The sequence below is a fragment of the Lissotriton helveticus genome, chromosome 3_1 (genome assembly GCF_964261635.1).
Source record: "Lissotriton helveticus chromosome 3_1, aLisHel1.1, whole genome shotgun sequence".
NCBI classification, from domain to species: domain Eukaryota; kingdom Metazoa; phylum Chordata; class Amphibia; order Caudata; family Salamandridae; genus Lissotriton; species Lissotriton helveticus.
In genome coordinates, this window is record NC_136061.1 from 1,266,163,149 (window position 1) to 1,266,177,809 (window position 14,661).

Consider the following 14,661-nt stretch of genomic DNA (forward strand, 5'->3'; position numbering starts at 1 on the left):
CGGAACAACGTAGGGAAATACATTGCATACCTAAACCAAACATTTCTTACCCCAAATTTCTTTTAAACGTATATGCTTTTATAAAGTATACCATTACCACGCGCTGTCTATACATATATATAAAAACAATGTATTTGTGGGAGGGAGACCCCCCATGCTCCCATCTTACCTAAAATGCGTGGTAAAGGCACACGTTGTAAAAACATACATGTGGTAAAACATGCATGCTAAAAAAATCCATGGAAAAGTCATAACGTGGTAAAAACCTCACTAAGGCGATTTTCGCCCCGAAAAATGAGCCGGCAACTACTGGCTTAACCCCACCGACGCTCATGACGAGCTGTGCTCGTCATGAGCCACGGTTCTCGTGTGCTCATGACGAGCTGAGCTCGTCATGACCGTTAGAACGCTCAGGTGCGTGGCTAATTCCCCTGCTGTGCTTGGCGTTCTAAGGAATGGGGGTGGTCATGACAAGCTGAGCTCGTCATGAGCACCGGGGCGCTGTGCGTGCCCCCCCTCCCCCCAGCACAGCGGGGGAATTGGCCCAGCAGCCAAGGGGTTAAACGAAGCAATGGTCACACTATGTTGTTCCATCCAACAATATTTTACTCAACCGCATGTTCATTATCTAAATAATGTTGTACTTTGCGGTATATCATCTGCAATACCACTATATTTGTTTTAGCTATTGAGGACAAGTTACCTCTCAAAAATGTAAAAGTAGTTTAGGAAAGGCGCACAGTCCGTTTCAAATGCATTGAGGCAAAGAAGTCTTTCCTTCATTTGCTTGATAGGATCAGAGTATGGTCAGATGGGAATTAAAGGTAGTGGTATGTATATTAATGCTATAAGAGACACAGGATTTGAAATGCCCATTTTGCAGGAGAACACCCAGTCAGAATAATAAAGAAGTGGGAGCAGATTTTTTAAAATCATTTTTACATATGCATAGAAAATGGGGACTAAGTCGAGGAGAGAACAGTTACTTAAAGTCAGTGGCCATTAGGAAGACCAAGGAAGAAGTGCACAGGCGCAGTTACATAGACCTCAATATGCTATTCTCTCAGGGAAAACATTTCACTAAGAACAGAAAAAAACAGTAATTTCGAATTCTCATGGTACCCAAACAGTAATAAAACATAGTTGTTAATGACTGACAGCATATGTTAAACAAACAGGTGAGGTTTAATGACAAGAGGATGGTATCAGAGTCACCCTTAATGGCCTCCCGCCTCTGACAGGGCCCCTCAAATGAATAAACAACACATTTGCACACACCATGGATGTTGTTCACTGTTTAGAGACTATCGACCCTGGCTTCCATGAACCCTGTGCTTGCAGGAGCACTTGTTCAAGGAACAGGCGTGCAAGAGACAGAGCCTGGACGAATAGCAGGAAATTGATAATCATATGCAGAAACTCCACCAGGAAAGAAAACGCTGAGTCATCTCCTATATTTGCCAAGAGATTCCCATTTTTATTGTATTGTTGGTTTTGCTCGGACAAAGTTCAGATTTAAACCAGTACCCCAAGGACGATTTTTACAGATCAGTATACTTCTGTGTGTAAGCCTCACTAAGTGAGACAGAGGCAGGTCTGTGTTCACTATCCTGTTTTCTCTTGTCCTCATCTTATGACCACCACTGATGTGAAGTAGAACAATATTCCTCTAGATTAGCTACTTTGCCCAAATCATTTTCTATAATTTTGAGTGAAAGACAAATCGATGAGCGCGTGCATCTTTCAATAGAACAACCTTTTTTATTAGAACACATTTTCAGTCATGGGTAATGCCAGCCCATCACTGTGCTTATCTGAAATGAAATACATTGCACAGAGGTGTCTTTTGGATTAGGGTTTTATTCGTAGAGGAAAAACACCGGTTACAAGACTAATAAGTCTAACAATTCTCTTGGATGCAGATGGAACACTTTTTCATCAAATATTTGTTGCAAACTTTGAAAGAATGGGCTGATGTACATAAAGATCAAATAAGGTTCCTTTGTGATGCTCTTTCTAGTAGAGAATCTAACCACAAATGTCCTCACTTTTGGCATGTTCCCCATGCGTCAGACTGGATTCGGAATTTTTTTCAGCAATGTCTGTGTGCTGGTAAGAGGAGCATTGCGGCTGAGCACTGACGCTGTTACGTTCCGGACATGACGTGCGGGCCTATATAGGTGCCACTCAAGCGCTCTGATGTCAGTTACTTTTGAGACTGGCCATGCCCCTGACGCAGAGCCCAAAAGGAAATCATTAGAAAGTGTGCAGATTCCTAGACTTGGGATCTTATTAACGGATACAGTCCAATCACAGACGTGGGAGGATGGCAGGGTCGGTGAGGGATTTGTGGCTAGAGTCTCTACCAGAAAGAACGTTACCTAAGGCAAGTAACTTCTTCAGATTCCTATACCTTTTGAATAGGTCTGTGGTGGAACTCAAACCAGAAAGTCCTTTAACAATCAAGTGGGCAAAATGCCCTCTCAGGGGACCTGAACGTCCAGACAATAGTGCTTCATGAATGTATGGAGGTACGCTACGTAGCTGCCTGGCACATGTCTAGGACAGGGACTCTAGCAACTTTGGTCCTGGAAAAAGGAGCACGTAGTCCATCTGGAGGCTGCCTTTTTGCAAATGCATAGCAGGTTTCTATGCAGAGCAAGATAAAGCAGGAAATGATTCTCTTCTGCACTGCCTTGCTGATGTTCGCTCTGGAGAACCCCACAAAGTGCTGACTGTCCACCTGGTGTTCTGTGGTATGATCTATGTAGAAACGTATTGCTCTCATGGGGTCCAATCAATGGAGTCTCTCCGACTCCTTAGAGGGGTGAGGCGGATCATAGAATTCTGGTGGGTGATGGTTTGACCAAAAAGGAACGGCGTCACAGCTTTAGGCATGAGGGATGTCTGAGTCTGCAGAACCGGTTTGTCTGGGAAGTAAGTGGTGTATGGTGGATTGACACAGAGCCTGAAGCTCACTCACTTGCCATGCCAAGGTGATTGCGACAAGGAACAAAGTCTTAATGGCATGGGTTGCTCGCTATGTAGGGTTGTGGAGCCACACCCTCCTTAAGTTCTCCTTTAATTAACTGTGTTCAAATGTTTTAAACATCTAATTAAGAATAACAAAAGATGTAGATAAAGCTTGTTACCACTTCCTCTGAAATGCTGAATGCGGACGTTGACGGCATCACGATCCCATTTGCTTCTGTGTTCGCATGTGCTCAATACACATATGCAGATAGCGCTGGGTGCCTTCAATTAGTATTTGCTGGGCTGACCCTCTCACCGCCTTGAAGTCTGCGAGGTCATCAGCCCAGCAAAAGAATTGCATCTGGCACTAAATTCCACCCTCTGATGACGTGAAGTTAAAGTTAACTCCCGGGTGCTACAGACTTGAGCACTGTAGCACCAGAGGCTACATGTCTATCAGGGTCTGGAGTCTCTGCCACCCCATCCATTTGTAACTCATGCTAGGGTGGGGTCAGGGCGACCTGCTGACCCCACCCACCATGTGACGAGTTGGGAAAGGGCAGGCTTCATGCAAAAGGCTGCTTGGCTACCAGTAGCTGAGATTTACAATATGCACGGTGCATTCGCACGAGTTTAGAAGGCTCTATGTAGGAGAGTAGGGTCTGCTATCCTATGGTCACCCCAATTTTTGCTTTTTGCTTCACTGGTTTTCGACTTAATGTGGCTGTGGGCCTGCTAATCAGACCCACAGCCTGCTGTTCTCTCTCTAAATTCACAGACATGTACTATGGTACATCACCAATTTGATACTGGACACCTTGTCAGCCCCTGTACAGTGCACTATAGGTGCCCAGGGCATAGGTGCATCCAAGGCCTACCAGGGGCTGCAGCATATCTTTTGCCACCCCTGGCTGGTACTTAAATCGACACAACTGGCTGTTCACACAGCTGGGGCAAGGTGGTGTAATCACCCCTTGCTTAGATATAGTATACCTATATCTAAACCTATATCTGGACACATATATACCTATAAGTCACTCCTATGGCAGGCCTTAACAATCCTGGAGGCAGAGTGCTTGGTTTTATATGAGATGGTGCTCTAGCATGAGCTGAGCCTGTCTGCAGAGGTCGGAACCATTTCCGTGCAGCTGTTCTAGTGATACTGCCATACCATATACTCTTAAGTGCATTATAATCCTCGCGGTTATTGCTAACTTTGGTTTGGCTTTATCAAAACATGTCGTGTTTGGTGTCATACATTTTGGAATACTACCCCCTTGCCAGTTCTGGCGACGGGGGTAGCATTCCACCCTTCTAGAGGGAGAAGACATGTTACTTTACTGAAAACGCGGTTAATCCTAACTAGAGCAGGGAGGGTTGAAAGAAACTAGACACTGCCTGGGGCGCACAAGGTGTCCCTGGGCAGATTCCAGTCAAACCGGTTCTGGGGCCATCCTGCCCCAGTCCTGGCGGCAAACTGGACAAAGGGAAAGGGGTGTAACCACCCCCTTCCCAGGTCTCACCCATAGGAGGGACCTAGCAGGTAATCCAGCCCCCAGATTTGGAATATAGGTGGGAGCAGTGCCAATGCACATCAGATTATCCTGACTGCAACTTATGAAACGAAACTATGGACCCTTCGACATCCTACTCGACGTAGAAGACTGAAGAATCTCCCTTGTGGTCAAGGAGTGACCACCCTGTGCAAACAGGCACCATCCAGCACCTCGACGTTTGCTTTGTTGCAGTTCCCGCCGGAACTCGAGTGACAGAGATCGACAAGATCCAGCGTGCCTGCCTTCTAACAGCCCGATCCACAGTCCCTGCAAAGCTGAGACCCGTGGAGGCGACCTGAAGCGTGGGAGCGGCCATCTTGGAGGAACAACGAAGCGCTGACCGTGCAGCTCCCGAGGCTCCCTCGAAGCTGTGCATTGGAGTTTGAGAAGCTCCAGCCCCGAGCAGCTTTTGCACCGAAGCTCATCCCTCCACACTTGACGAGTGCTGCGTAGGGCCCTTTTGCATTTTCCTGTTCGACGCGTTGGTCCGGTTGCTTGCCCGTTGGCTAGTGGCCCCAGTACCGACGAACCTAAGACTTTACACAGCTGGTCTGGTTGCTCCAAACTGGCCCTCGCTCCCCTGAAAAGGAGCACCCGCTCTGACCTTGCTGGTCCGAGTATTAAGCGATCTTCGAATCCCGCGTGGGTTGCCTTTGCCAAGGTTTGTTGACTCCGATCCGGAAGCCGACACCGCCGACAGCGAGAGCCTTCGTGGGACAGCTCGTGATCCACTCCAGGACATCCTCGGTGCCCCAGAGTCCACGTGGCAGCGGAGACAAGCTTCACTACATCAACCTGATTGCGCCCGACATCGCCTGGTTCCTTCCTGGTAACTGGCTAGTGACCCAGACTCTGTCCTCCCTGCTTTCAGGTACCCAACATCTTCGATCCACCCTTGGATCGCACCGGACACTTCTCCTCTGGACGCCTGCAGCATCTTCATCTCCAGGCACCATAGATCTTCGTGACGAAACCCGACACATCTTCGCACCTGTGCACCCGCTTCCTGTGGGTGAGGTAACTCTTGAACACCAGTGCTCCTGTAGTGGTTTACACCTCTAGTGTCTAAGTCTAAAGTTTTGTCCTTCTAGTCCAGTCGGAAGACTCTTAAAACTGTAACTCGATAACTTTTACACACCTTTGACTTTGCATTGGTGCATGCGTGTGCTTTCTGCACTGCACCCGAATCCCGCGGGCTACTCCCGTCCTAACTGCTGTTAGTCCAGTGTAGTCCCAGCGATTCCCAAGGCCCTAGGCCTTACCACTGATCGATTAGTGATTGTTATACCACTTTATTGATATATGGTTTGAGTGGCCACCGGCCTCATCCATAACTGTGAAACTTGTATATGTTATATTGTGCTTTTGTTTAAACGCTTGTGCTTCATTGCTCATAAAGAGTAGTGGGGATTATTCTGAGAATAAATACATATATTTTTATAATATATAACTTGTGTGGTGTCCTTTCATTTGATATTACAGGATTGCATATGGTAAAACAGCTGGCTTCACATGTCCTCTTGAGTTAAGCCTTTAGGCTGCTTAGTCCATGCTACCTCTAGGATAGCTTGTCTTTAAGGTTGACTTACAACCACCACCATAAGGGATTGTTTGGACTGATACAGGGTGCCCACAGAACTGTGGACATCATACATCAGGCCAACTTCTCACACTCTAGATATTCACTTTCTGCTTAAAGCAGGCCTCAGCTTTCTATATATGCAGCGCATCCCTCTTACATAGTGCCCACCACTCCTCCCCCTGCTCAGAGCAGAGCAGATCCGCCCGCCAAGACACCGCAGCGGTAACAAACGTCGAGTTATCGTCATTTTATTTTTCCTTTTTTCCACTGCGAAAAGCAGTGGGGCGACGCTCCTCTGCCTTAGTTGAGGAGCCGCCACTGGTTAATGGTATAATGCAAATGAGGTTGACTGGCCTATTAGCGGAGAACCTGTTACTGTTGTGCAGTGCTGCGAGATCGACTTTACCAAATCGTTTTCCAAAGGTTGCAATTTAAAAAGTATAAATGGAGACTGCACACAGATCGCCATAACTAGCTGTAATTTATGTCTTGTATAACCATCTGCAGCTCATAAAACATTTCTATACAGCTGTAAATGTGAGTTCCGGGACTTGTATTTCATTTCTAACATCGAAGCTCAAACATTCCAGCATGTATGTACTGTTAGCTAAAACTGAAGGGCCGACTAAAATGGGTCCACATGACTTAGAGCTAGTAGACATCTTTGTCAAAAGGTAAATTGCTCCACTGAGGAGTTGTTCAATATATTTCAGCCAGTAAGTCAAAGGGCAAACAATACCCAGTTTAAACAGATAAAGCAGTTCAGGATATCATTTGCTAGTAGATTTAATCTCAAACCAGTCACTATTTAAATAAGCAATTGCTACATAATAAGGTATCAGTTGGCAATCAGTCACTTAAAGATTAGTGTGACATTGGAGTTTAGGCCGAAAAGGCCGGGATGCCCATGCAGTCATAATAGTCCCAGCTCCTGCTGTATGCAAAACCTGTCAATGCTTTTATGAAAGAAATCCACAAAGCAGACGCAAACATGGTGCTCCACATGTATTAACCACTATTTGCGTTGATGCATTTGGAAGTGCTGAATGGTTCACAGTACCCATGAGCTTTTAAGCACAAACGGACAAGTACCAAACTGCTCGATGGACTTATTTGTGGTCATGTTTAATTTTTGTCAGAGTGTGTGTGTTACATAGTGCAATGCTTTACCTATGCCACTTCTGCAAGAGAGCATTGTGTGGAGAGAGCACTTAACCTGGCACCGGGAGCACAAGCACTTTGGTACTGGTTACCAGTGGTATAGTGCACAGAGCACCAAAGCCAACTAAAACAAATTCAGCAAACAGCAGGGGTGAAGGCAAAATGTTTGAGGGTGAAGATGCAAAGAAGGCCAAGTCCAATCCCTCTACTTTCCTATTTAGAGTATGAACATCTGAAATGGGGAAATAACGTTAGGAAGAGTGCGCATGTACTCATCAGAGAACGAAGCAGCACATCATAGTAAAGACCAGATCTGCAGGACGGTATCGTGATTGCGCAACACCGAAGGGTCAGGAACTCAAGAGTTACAGGAAATAACAGGTTTAAACGGTGTTTGATGAATGCTTAATGCTAATGAGATGCTAGGTAGGAAGATGATGAGGATAAGAGGAAAGGTGGAATGTACAGCAACAAACACTGCAACAAAAGGAAACTAATTGGAATCTCACTGGTAGCAGGATTTCTGAATCTGCGTCCATCTTGGATGTTATCGTAATAAAGGAGAATGGAGTCGGAATCTTCCAGCTTCCCAAAGCAGTTCATGGTTGGTTGTCATCCGAGGATCATTGAGGTGCCAATATCTTGCAGAATGAGTGTCAGATTGGAACTCTGCCTCCTGCTTTTTGAACTGTGTTGTCCATTCAGATTGTACTCACGATAAATTAGGATTTCAAAGACCTGTATATTTGTATATATATTTGCGTGCTTTATTTTTTATCACTTTGTGACTTTTTAGGCACATTCTTATTTTGCACAGTGTGTTTCTCATGTTTGCATCTCCACCGTTGTACATATCGTCATATTCATGTATTTTTAAGAATGACCTAAGTGAACTCCTGTACATTGAACTCTCTAGCAGTTTTTTTTTTTTTTGTTAAAACAATTTTTATTGCAGAGTCAGAGTTACGCAAACATTTGAACTATCCCATCAGTTTTCGCTAATTGCTGGTTGACAGTCACAAAAACTAATGTACACAGCCATTAAGCCCACATCCCGAAGGTAGGGCGGCAATATCTAACAATCCACCCAAAAACCAGGTGACAATATCCCAGCATTATTATACTTTTGACATCAATTTGAGCAGGTTTGGTAGAAAGATCCGCTTTTGTATCCCTACCTATCTAACCCCTAACCCCAACAATGAACTCTGTTCCCCCGATTATAAGCAGGAGCAATGAACCGGATCTATAGCTGCCTCCCCACCCACTGGGATCTAGCCTGCGATCTCACCACTCTATCACTAACTCTTGACCCATTCTGCTGTCAATGACATTCTGCCGGCAGCATTCATCCATCACCCCCCCCTCCCGCTCCCTAGGGTTTTCGCCGGTGTGAGCCAAACGCAGGAGTCAAACTTGCCAATCAGGAGCCGATAAAACAACAGTCATATATACGTGCATCACCTGGATTCCCCCTTTAGTTCTCGTCCTCACGGTTTGCCTCCTGTGACCGGTATTCCTGCAGAGCCACCACCAAACCTTCCCATGCCCTTGCTGCCTCTAGACCCTTCTCATCATCCTTGCGGGTCGCCTGTCGGAGCCGGACCATACTTTCACTTCTAGCCCATTTTTCTAATTCTGTCGCCCAACGTCTACTGGACGGGCCCTCCGATGACTTCCAGTGCCAGGTGATCTCTCTCTGAGCTAAGATAAGTCCTAGGTCTATAAATCTACTGGTGATCTTCGTTTTCTTCGTGTGTGGGAACCACAGCAGTAGGCAGACAGCCTTGTCAAAAGTCAGCTGTCTATCCGTCACCCCTGTCAGTAGGTCTCGCACTTCTGTCCAATACAGGCCCAGCTTTGGGCAATCCCACATCATATGATCCAGTTCCGCCCCTGCCAAGAAGCACCTCGGGCATACCGCCCCCTGCACGTGAAAATGCCTCTGTATTTTGCCAGGTGTCAAATAGGCCCTATGTATAACAAAGTAGTGTATCTGCTGGAAGCGGGCATTCCTACAACCCCTCCACGTCCTTCTCAGGATTTGTCCCCACGTGGCGTCCGGTATGGGCTTCCCTATGCTTTCCTCCCATTTAATTTTTAACAACGTCAGGGGGGTCATGCCTTCATGAAGCATTCGGGAGTGCAAACATGTCACCGCCTTGAACGTCCCCGCCGACATCACCACATATTGGCACGCCATCGTGGTCTCTGGTTCTCTAGCAGGTTTGCAGATTCATATGTGAACACCACACTGCTTGGATTCCAAATGACAAAAGTAATCATTATTTTTTATAATTCATGGGGTGGACTGCATCTAAGTTCAGATAAGAAAGGGCTGAGCTAGAGGACATGTTACCTAAGGTAATTACATAGAAGGACTAGATATACAGAGGATACAAGGTTCTTTGCTAATCTTACATTGTGTGTTACAGATTTCCGTAGCAGTCCGGGAGCAAGTGTGCCAAGCCTAGCATCAGTGTTTTCTCTCTCCTCCCCTTACTCTTTTCCCCTCTGTATGAGCTGCTGTGATTTCTGTCACAATTACAAGTTATGGTCTCTCTGGGGAGGTGAAAGGGACTAGCTTGTGGCCCTCCTGCAGATTGGTAAATCGAAACCCGTGAACTAGAACAGGCTGCCAAGCATAAGAAACTGTCCCTTGCTAATAACTACCAACATACAATTGTATTGTAGGAAATCAAGAAAGACTGGGAGTAGCGAGGAACCCTTGGCAGATAAAGAGAAGTAGCTTGAGAAGAAGGTACATATAAATGTAAATGTAAATGTAAATGTAGTTGAGCTTATATAGCGCACAGCTACCCGCAGTGGGTGTCCCGGCGCTTGCTTAGGGAACCCGTCCTGGTATTCCCCTGTGAGATATCAGGGTATCCACAAGGTGAAAGTCAGGCATCCCGCCGCGAGGGGCCGTTGTGGAGATTAAGCAAGCTATTGCCCAGAGTCGCAGAGTGTGAACCCGAGAGTCGAGGAGGCACCGGGGCGAGAATTATCGAGTCCGTGGAATTTTTAGCCCAAGACCCACAGAGGCGGGGAATTGAACCCTGGTCCAGGACCGATCTCAGCTTCCGAGTCTGCTGCCTCTAACCCCTGAGCCACACTTCTCCACAACATATACAGACTACATTGGGATTAAGAGATTGTTAAGAATAACTGGAAGGGACCTGACTGATAACAGCTGTATAGCAAAGTAGATCCGTTTAAAGAGAAGCAGATTCATTGCCACTGCTGTCACCCCCTCTTCTTTAAGAGTTGCCACATACTTGGAAAAAAATGGTAGAGCAGAAAATGACAAATCCACATAGCATTATCATAGGAAACAGACAAGACGGCTGTTTTGGGGACAGCCAAAAAGGTAAACTAGAAAGGTGAAATGACCTTTCTTGAGCATTAGGACCATGTGCTCAGATCAGTGAAGTACTCAAGAGCAGCGCTGAAGGCCTAGATGGATGTAGTGCGCTATTGAGGAACAGGGGTGGCACTATTACAACCACCTGGAACCAGGGGCAATAGAAGCATAAGAAACAATTGTTCCATGCGGCAAGAACAATGCTTAGTCACACAAATGCAATAATCAAATGGAAAGCAATCCCTGGTCCAATATGAAGGCTAAACAAATTGCTGAAGAAAATAAAGGAAAAAGAAAACAATCTGTGCAGTTGTACACACTTATTAAAGGCTACGTCTAGAAGTGTTCTGTGTTCAAACAAGGCGACAAATTGATAAACGGAGTGAACTTGTGGGGATAAATAAAAACATCACAATGGAGCCATAACAATAAGTGCAAAATGATAAGGTCAATGCATGGCATAAGGTATCCCAGGTAGACTAAATCCCATAAACTGCTCCAAATCTGATACATGTCAACGGTGACTCGACCTTTGATCATTAGCGGGTCATCATTGGAACAGGAGAAAATAGGATGAACAGCAGGCCGTGGACTACCATAAAATATGAATTACCACACAAATGTAATAACTTTTTACAAGATTGAAAATGCAAAGGTGTGTAAAAAATAGTAGGTGACTTACTGGGGGCAATTCGTCACAATCTAAAAAAGATTCCATGAAAAAGCACAAGTTAATGGTGCGATGATGAAACTTACTTAAGTTGTCACCATGGCTTTTCCCTCGTTTCACCATGGTTTGGGGGCATGATACCACTAGTATGTTAACTAGCCCCTTTCCTTTCATCAGCTCACCATTACTTTGTGATTTTTAATTAATCTTTTTCAGATCCCCAATGTTACCCTTGCAATTTGCCTTAGCTATACAAACTTACTTCAGACAGTTTGGGGTTGAGGAAGGGCTGGATATTTCTAGTACCGGAAATATCACTTTATGTGATCGTCATTCTCCTTCACACTAGAAACTGTGAAATGCAACTACAACACAACATGAGGCTACTGGATGCATTTTGTACATTCTCCAGAATGAAAGTTAACTGGGAGAAATCATGTTTGTTTCTGGTTCACAAGATGGATCTAAAGGCTCAGCTGCATTTAGATACCTTTCCACTAACAGGCACATCCGAACCTTTAGATACCCAAGTATCCAGGTCTGCTACTCGTATTCAGATTTAATAGGAGGGAACATACCTAGGAGTTATCAAGAATTTTGTAAGATTTTGATGCTCCCACTGTTGGTGATGGACAGGACAGAGTTGTCCAAAATGATCATTCGTTCACAAACGTTATATTTCTTCAATTAATTGTCAGTGGTGTTGCCCCACTCCCTAGTCATAAAACTAGATTCCCTACTAAGAGTTAATTTGGAAAGATGGTAGGAATAGGATCACTCTGGGCAAACAAAGACTTCCACTTCTGACGGCTGGTTTGGGAGACCCAAATTCTGCAAATGACTGTTACAGTACAATTGAATACTTGACTAAATGGGCTCCTACCTCACTAATGCTGGCAGCCAAGATCATTGTCCACTGAGACACATCCAGGCACACTGTGGGAACTGCATGCACCAAACAATCCTGAAATCCAGTAGCTCTGAAACTAGTATCTACAGCTGTGTATTGCTCGAACAGATATCTGCAAGTGCAAAACATGACCAAAGCCTATGCCCCGGTAACTGCAGCTGCTGTGCCTTGAGAATAGGTAGACCACTTACTAAAATCAGGACACATTGAGAAGATTCCGTTGGGAGAGAATCTGGATAAGAAGGGAGAACATGGCAGCCTATGTTGTCAGTGCCTCCAGAAATAGCAGCGTTATTTTGATAATGATTAGCATTACCCCCAAATGCTCTGAAGTTTAAGCAATATGAGAGCTGATCCTTTAAACTGGGGCGTGGTGGTGCTTGTGCAGTTGATTTTACAAAAAATCCCTATTATGGACGCAATGTTGCACACTGCAGGGACTGAGGAAAATACATCTTAGTCAATCCATCCCCGTCTGGTCTATCCAACACACACACAAATATCCCCCCCCTCCTTTCCCTTATACATGTACATGCCTGCATGTGCGCTCCGGCCACGATATTATGGTGCGCTCCCTCCGGCCATGAAAACAGGCCTCCCTTCGGCCAGGATAAAGTAGCCGGCCGTCTTTATTGGCTCTTTTAAACTCCCCACGCTCCAGTAGCAGGATGTGACATCCCTGCGTCGACGTCAGGCTGCTATGATCCGCGGGATTGGATCACCATTAATAAAACATTGTAACAGTTGAGTGAGGCTGCCCGCTGCTAGCAGCTTTACTTCAGCTGGGCGCCTCAAGCCTGCTGGAGCAGCCTGCGCAACCGCAACCGAGTCACGGCAAACCACAGACTCTAAGTTTTAATCAGTGCTTGCTGTGACAGCCAACACACAGCATATGCGTGACAGTGCACCAGTGCCGCGCGGCCGCCGCCCACTAAGTAGTGCCGCCTGGGGCGGTCCGCCCCACCCCCTAGCTACGCCAGTGGATAATGGGTCGAGGCAATTGTCCAAGATGCCACTCCCCAAGAATGTGATAATTTCCACATGATGCAGCAATGCGCGTTCTTTGGTAACTATTGGGCGGAGGTTGTTGTGCAGACCTGGAGTGGCTCGCGACAGGGAGGAGAGGTGGGGTGGGGGATGGAATCAGGGGGGAGCGGAGACAAATATAAAGAAATAATACCAAAATAACTTACCTGCCGCCCTCCAGCATTGTGTCGCGCTCTTCTGCTCCTCTCCTCTTCACTGAAGGAAGGCACAGGCTCCCAGCCTGCCCTGTGGCCAATCCTGAAGCTGGTCTCATGCATGAGTGCAGCTTCCGGATTGGCCTGAGCGCCGATGAGTTGCACTGGATGCCTGTGCTTGCTCTCTCCAACTCTAGCAATGCAGCTGGGGTTGGAGAGAGTTTCACTGCACATGTGGGTGTGGATGGCCGGCCAAACCCACATGCATAGTTAATAGTAGTGCCCAACTCTCCTCCTCCAGCCTATCATTACCCTGGCCCTGGCCCCAAGCCTTGGCACAAGAAAAATAAAATGATAATAACACGGGTTTTATTTTTCACGTTTTGTACATGCTGGCCATAGTGGAGAAGCCGCCGCTGGACTGGCGAGGCTACAGGAAAACGGGCGACTGCTTCCACAGACAGTGATGTGGAAACAGACAAGTAAATTCTTGGACACGATCCTAGCCAAGAGTAAAACAGCAATGGAGTAAAAGTCATCAAAGGTGCTCCTGATCACGTTATGAAGATCATATGTTAATATATGGGCATCAAGAGGGATAAACTCCTCCCTGCAACATATAGGTACCAGAATGGCCATGCTTACTGCGCTGGAAGTGTGGGAAGAGACTTTATGAGCTTTAGCCAAGAAATTAGATGGAAGGCCCCCTATACAAGAAGAGAAGACTCCAAATCAGGCTTCAGATTACTGACACAGCATGGTGGACCACTCAGACAGATACCTTGATATTGAGTAGGGAGGCAGGTGTCAAGCCAAGACCCGATAGAAGCGAACTGATGAGGCATATTAGTGAAAGATCAATTCCGCTGGATGTCCTACCCCGTCCCACCATTCTCAATAACATATTGTATCTATTAAATTATGGTGATTGTGTGTTGCCATCGGAAGTTTAAGCAAACAAGTATGTAATAATAGTGAAATATACAGTGCAGGCCTTGCAGTATCTTAACATGGCTGTGAATGAGATCTTGAGAGTAGGTACTAATTTCTCCCTGGATCCCCTTGGGATTAATATCTTACCATTGGGTTTCTTGAACCCCCCATCTATGAAAAGCCTGAATATTTCCCAATGGAGAAACCAAGATGGTGCTCCAAATCAGTCTCATTTGATTATTACCAAGAATAGATTTTTTATTTTTTTATTTTTATTAAACAAAGCAGAGTAAGTGATCAGTTGACAATCATTAAGTACAAAATTTGACAT

The 14,661-nt window shown here is 45.8% G+C and overlaps 1 protein-coding gene across 1 annotated transcript in view; it reads right to left on the reverse strand.

Annotated features, from left to right (window-relative positions):
- SIAE (sialic acid acetylesterase) overlaps window positions 1–14,661 on the reverse strand; it is a 423,980-nt gene that overhangs the window by 189,567 nt on the left and 219,752 nt on the right. The window lies entirely within an intron of this gene.